Source organism: Miscanthus floridulus, chromosome 10 (genome assembly GCF_019320115.1).
Source record: "Miscanthus floridulus cultivar M001 chromosome 10, ASM1932011v1, whole genome shotgun sequence".
NCBI classification, from domain to species: Eukaryota; Viridiplantae; Streptophyta; class Magnoliopsida; order Poales; family Poaceae; genus Miscanthus; species Miscanthus floridulus.
Genome location: NC_089589.1, coordinates 102,720,307 through 102,726,306, shown reverse-complemented (window position 1 = coordinate 102,726,306; position 6,000 = coordinate 102,720,307).

Genomic DNA, 6,000 nt, shown 5'->3' with positions numbered 1-6,000 from the left:
CTTCTTCAGGGCGTAAGATAATTTCCAAATTTATTAGCATGTAACTTTCAGAATTTTTTATATCCGTATCTCTAGGTTTCATCATGGAGTACATCTGTAAATTGAAAACCTAGAAACCAAAAAATTACACCATAACTGGATTTTATAATGCCGCAGAATACTAACAAGAGAAAGTAGGTATACACCATGTGGAAGAGTACTTCTGGAATTGAAAACAAGTGACAATCCTATTAAAATCATTTACTCTACTGTCGGAAGAATTACTGCTGGTGCTAACACTAGCTGACAAGAAAATCTGTACATTTTCCAAGGCAAGCTACACGGGAAGGACTACCGAGGGGTTGAGCAGTACTCCCCCAAAATAACTACACACTCACTTTTTGAGGAGTAAGCGTTTTTAAAAGTTTAATCAAATGGCACTATATAACAAAAGATATTAATATCTATGTTGTGTATTAAAAACTAAGCACCTATGCTACATTGTGGTACATCATTTTCGTTTAATCATTTGTTTATTCTATTTTAAATGGTAGTTTCGAACGAACAGTAACTAAATGTCAAGAGAACAATTGTTTACAGTTTAGCGTTTAGAATACCATCATGGATAAGTATCAACATATTATATTTTTATAAAATAAACTTATTTGAAGATACAAATTGATATTCATGGTGTGTATTAAACACTGTTCGCCTAAACCCTACACGGTGGTACACTGTTTTAATTTAATCATCTGTTTATCCTTTTTTAGATGGTCGTTTTGTATGAATAATGACTAGAGGTGAAGAGAACGATTGTTTACCGTGGCTCCATTTTGAATGGTTGACATGGCGCCATGTCATAAAAAATTGCTTTCGAAACCGTTCAGGGTGAATGGGTAAATCAGACTCTGTTGACACAATAGTTAAACCGGACAGAGGAGATGCCACTGCGGCTAAGTGTGACGTAACATGTGATGCTTTTGCTAGCTTGTGCGACTGACGATGATCAAGAGCATGCATGATTCTTTCTCTGACTCTGTTGTACGTGCAGGGAGTCCATCTGATCTATCTATATGTATCAGATTTTTAGGGCTTGTTTGGCACGGCTCCTCTGTTTTTTACTGAAAAACGGCTCCTCCAAGAAAACGTTTGGCAGGGCTCCTCTAGAGGAGCCGGAACCGGAGCCGGAGAGGAGCCCTGCCAAACAAGCCTTGCAAGCCGGCCAAATGATCGAGAGGAGCATCGTCTGTCCGTTACTCACTGAACTCGATCTGACTGCAATATAAGCTAGCCGAAACGTACGGCTGGCCGGCCAATCAGGAAGCATCAACAAGACCCTGAGCACTCAGTCAGTTCTCCCGCTTTTCCGTCCCATGTGATGTGCTGCTCTGCTCCTTTCAATCACAACAGTGGAACAAGCGCCTCCCACCCACCGGCCGCCTGCATGCTCTTTCCTGGGGATGAAAACGGATCGGATACGGACGGATATCACCGATATTATATTTGTTTTCATATTTCTGTCCGGATTCGGATTCAAATACGGATAGTGTCAACTATGTCGGATAGGATACGATTGGATATCGACATCATAAATATGCGATTTGAGTATTTGGATACGGATACGGTATCGGATGTTGGATATCCGGACTCGGATACTGACAGATCTCAACCCCTTTAAACGGATTCGGTTTCGAATACGGTCGGAAAATATCCGTACCGTTTTCATCCCTACTCTTTCGGCGAGATTGCGTCAACCATGGGTCTGTGTGGTTGCCAAAGCAAGCCCAGCAGGCTGCCTGGCCTGGAGGTGGGCTTCCTGGCCGGATTAATTTTTTTTTTCCAATTTTAGTCCGATTTTCTGATTTCTGAAAAAATCGATGATTTGGAGTGATGAAGTGTCTGGTGGGTCAGCCGCTCCAAAGAACTGTCTTCAGCCGCCGCCGGTAGAAAACACTCTTATATAGCACAGAGTCATCAAGTTGTGCTAAGGTTTGTCCTGCAACCAAATACTATAAATACAAGTACTACATGACCGACCGAGGGATCCAACATCCAATCGATCTTTTCACATCTATTGCCCTTTTTGCCCTAATCTCTTCCGACCTCATGTTGATGCTCTTCATCGCTTGATGCGATGACCCAGGATGGTGGCCTAGCCTTGCTGGCTGATCTAGGGCAACCTGGCGACGTACTTGCCCTGATGGGGTCCTTCCTGGCCGAGAGCTTCAATGCATGGTTCATTTGCTAGTTTGTCCGCAAACTAGCTATTCTTCATTACGTAAGCATGGTTGGTTATCGTTTGGTGGTTTGCTCACAAACCTCGCCGTTCTTCACCACGAAAGAGTGTTGGTTATGACGATCTAGCCGCCAAGCTGGTACGTGACCAATATTTGCGTCCAAAACTCTGATATTAACCAAAGTTAGTATTAAAAGAGAAGGAGGAGGGGGTCACAGCGGTGTAGTTTGTTTACTGATTTACACGAGTGGGTACAGGCCGGACAGATTCGCAAATTGACATGGTTGGGCCCCATGGAAGTGCACGGCGAATTGACGCTCAGCTAGCGTTGCAAATTGGACTCATTCGTTCTTCCTCCAGCTGGGCTCTACTAAATTTTGTCGTCTTTGCTCCTGGACCAGAAAAGCAAAGAGCCGGTCCATGAATAATATTCATTGCCGGCCAACCCATTTGGATGTTCGTGTGATCGCCAGTGATGACGTAATTAAGGTGCCTATCGTCCCAAGCTTAAATAATTCTCATGCATTTCACTCTGTGTGTGGACTGTTGACGCCTCTTTCCCTTTTGGTGCTAGTAGCTTTATCTCCCTTTATATGTACTAGCACGATGGGCGCGCTACGCTGCGCCAATTGTTGAAGGGGATAAAATCCGCCAAAAGAAGCACCAAAACAAAGAGCAAAAAATAAAAATAAAAATAAAAAATTAAGAAAATAAACCGTGACGAATAGTGGCCGACGCCCCTAGAGGCTAGGGATTCCTGGTGTATTAAAAGAGTAGTTATATCTCTGTCACGCAAGATGGAAAGTGCAAAAGCGCACCAGCGTTTGACTGAAAATAGTGTACGTGACATCCTGTTTGAAGTAATAAAACACTTGTCAATATCATGTGTAGTCCGTACAAATGTCATCATAGAAATCAATTTCTAATAGTATTTAACCTAACCTAGCTAGAGATATGCACCACAAATTCAACGTTTTGCAAATTTCTGACTCAGCACAAATAAAGAACTAAAATGATAATTCATGCAGCGAGTTAGATATCTTTCCCTGCATTCACAGCAGTACACAACATTTCTCGAGAACACATAAACACTAGTAGAGAAATGACCTTTGATCCACTTTGAAATTTGGCTTTAGTCCTGGTATTTTTCGCGCCCGGGACTAGAGAAACTTTTAGTCCCGGTTGGTAGCTCTAACTGGGACTAAAGGTCCCTGCCCAACGGCTACTGTGGCAGACTTTTGCTGCAGGGGACCTTTAGTCCCGGTTGGAGCTACCAACCGGGACTAAAGGTTAACGTCTACTCCCGGTTGGTTCCTCCAACCGGGAGTAAAAGTCTACTCCCGGCTGAAGGCTTCGTCCGGGACTAGAAAGGGACCTTTAGTCCCGGTTGCTGTCTCCAACCGGGACTAAAGGTCCCCTCCTATATACCCCTTCTTGCTCCCCGAGCCCGAGCCACTTCGAGCTCAGTGTTCTTGCTTCATCACCGGCCTCTCTTCTTTCCTCATCGCCGGTAATCACAAGATTTCTTCGATTCCTCCATCGATTCTTCGGTTCTAAAGGTTGCCAATTTTATACTCTCATGTTTCATCAGTAGCATATCTCATTTTATGGGCTAGATATATGTGGTTTTTTATGGTGGATTTTTTATTTGTAAGCCATTTAAGCTCAAAATCACTTTAAAGTTTGCATATTTGGATGAAGGAAGGTTAAAGTAGTTATTCAAAACTAGTATTCAGCTTTCATTTCTAGCATGCATAGCACACTTCATGGTTTAGAGATATAGAGAATTTTAGAGTTTTTTTTTAATTTTATTTGTTTATAAAATGAGAAATTTATATTATATTAAAAATGAGTATAGAGAGTAGATGTCAACTGCTTCTGGGTCCTCGGCCTCTCATCGGGTTCCAAAGCGACTGAGGCCGGACCTCCCTCTCATTGCATGCGGCAAGTGTGAGGAGAAGATCGTGATGGAGTACCGGGTGAGGAAGGAGTGCCCCAACAAGGGCCGTATCTTCTACAAGTGTCCGGATCGCAATGTGAGTTATTTTGTCGCATTTGATGATTATGGTTAATTTATACTTATTTTCATGATGATTGTGATTAGAGTTCTAATTTTTTGTTTTAATTTCAGTGGGATGGCACTGGATGTTCAGGCTAGTACTGGGAGGAAGAGTATGTTGAACACGTGCAATACTCTCTTGCACAGGCGGCTACAGCGGCTGATGAGGCAGTGATCATGCGGAAGAAGCCCATAGATGTTCAACAAACGCATGATCTGTCTGTTTTAGTTAGGATTGGTCGCGAAATCCTTATGCTGCTGAAGTGCATTTTAGCTTTAGTTTTTTAGTGGTAGTTGAGATTGTCTACATTGTAGCGAGACTTTCATAAATTAATACCTTGTGTGGTGGCATGCATGTCGTATAATTAACTAATTATGTTCTAGGTTTTAATATGGTATGTATGTCATATAATGCAGATGAGCCGGCATTGGATGTATAATGCTGATCGCCGCTCCCAAGAGTTCATTGAGGGCGTGTATTCTTTCTTACGTGTGGCCAAGGCAAACAAACGCGATGGTTTCATGTGCTGCCCATGTGCCATATGTAAGAATTTGAAGGAATATGCTAGCTCAAGGAGTCTTCATTCACACTTGTTGAAGTCGGGTTTCATGCCAAACTATATTTGTTGGACGAAGCACGGAGAAACCGGGGTTGTAACGGAAGAAGGTGAAGAAGAACAATGGGACGATGATGACATTATTGCTGAATATGGTGCCTTCAATGATACTGCAATGGGGGAAGCTGAAGAAGAGGTAGGGGCAGAAGATGAGCTCGCTGATGATCTTGGTCAGGCCATTCGTGACGCACAAAGAGAATGCAAAAGTGAAAAGGAGAAGATCAAGTTCGAACGCATGCTAGAGGATCACAAGAAATTGCTATACCCAACATGTGATGCGGGGCAAAAAAAGTTGGGTACCACACTGGAATTGCTGTAATGGAAGGCAAAGAATGGTGTATCTGACAAGGGATTTGGGGAGTTAATAAAAATCCAAAAGAAGATGCTTCCGAAGGATAACGAATTGCCCGCCACTACGTACGAAGCAAAACAGGTAGTCTGCCCTTTGGGATTAGAAATCCAGAAGATACATGCATGTCCTAATGACTGCATCCTCTACCATGGCGAGGAGTACGAGAAGTTAGATGCATGCCCGGTATGTCATGCATCACGGTATAAGATCAAGCGAGATGACCCTGGTGATGTTGAGGGTGAACGTCCCACGAAGAAAATCCCTGCTAAGATTATGTGGTATGCTCCTATAATACCACGCTTAAAACATCTGTTCAGAAATAAAGACCATGCAAAGTTGTTGCGATGGCACAAAGAAGACCGTAAGGTAGACAATATGTTGAGACACCCTGCTGATGGGTCCCAGTGGAGAGCAATCGATAGAGAATTCCCGGAGTTTGCAAATGACGCAAGAAACTTAAGGTTTGCTTTAAGTACGGATGGTATGAATCCTTTCGGGGGAGCAGAGCAGTAGTCATAGCACTTGGCCTGCTACTCTATGTATCTACAACCTTCCTCCCTGGTTATGCATGAAGTGTAAGTTTATTATGATGCCAGTGCTCATCCAAGGCCCAAGGCAACCTGGCAATGACATCAATGTGTACCTGAGGCCACTAGTTGAAGAACTTCTACTTTTGTGGAACAGGCCAGGTGTACGTGTGTGGGATGAGCACAAATAGGAGCACTTTGACCTGCGAGCATTGTTGTTCATAACAATC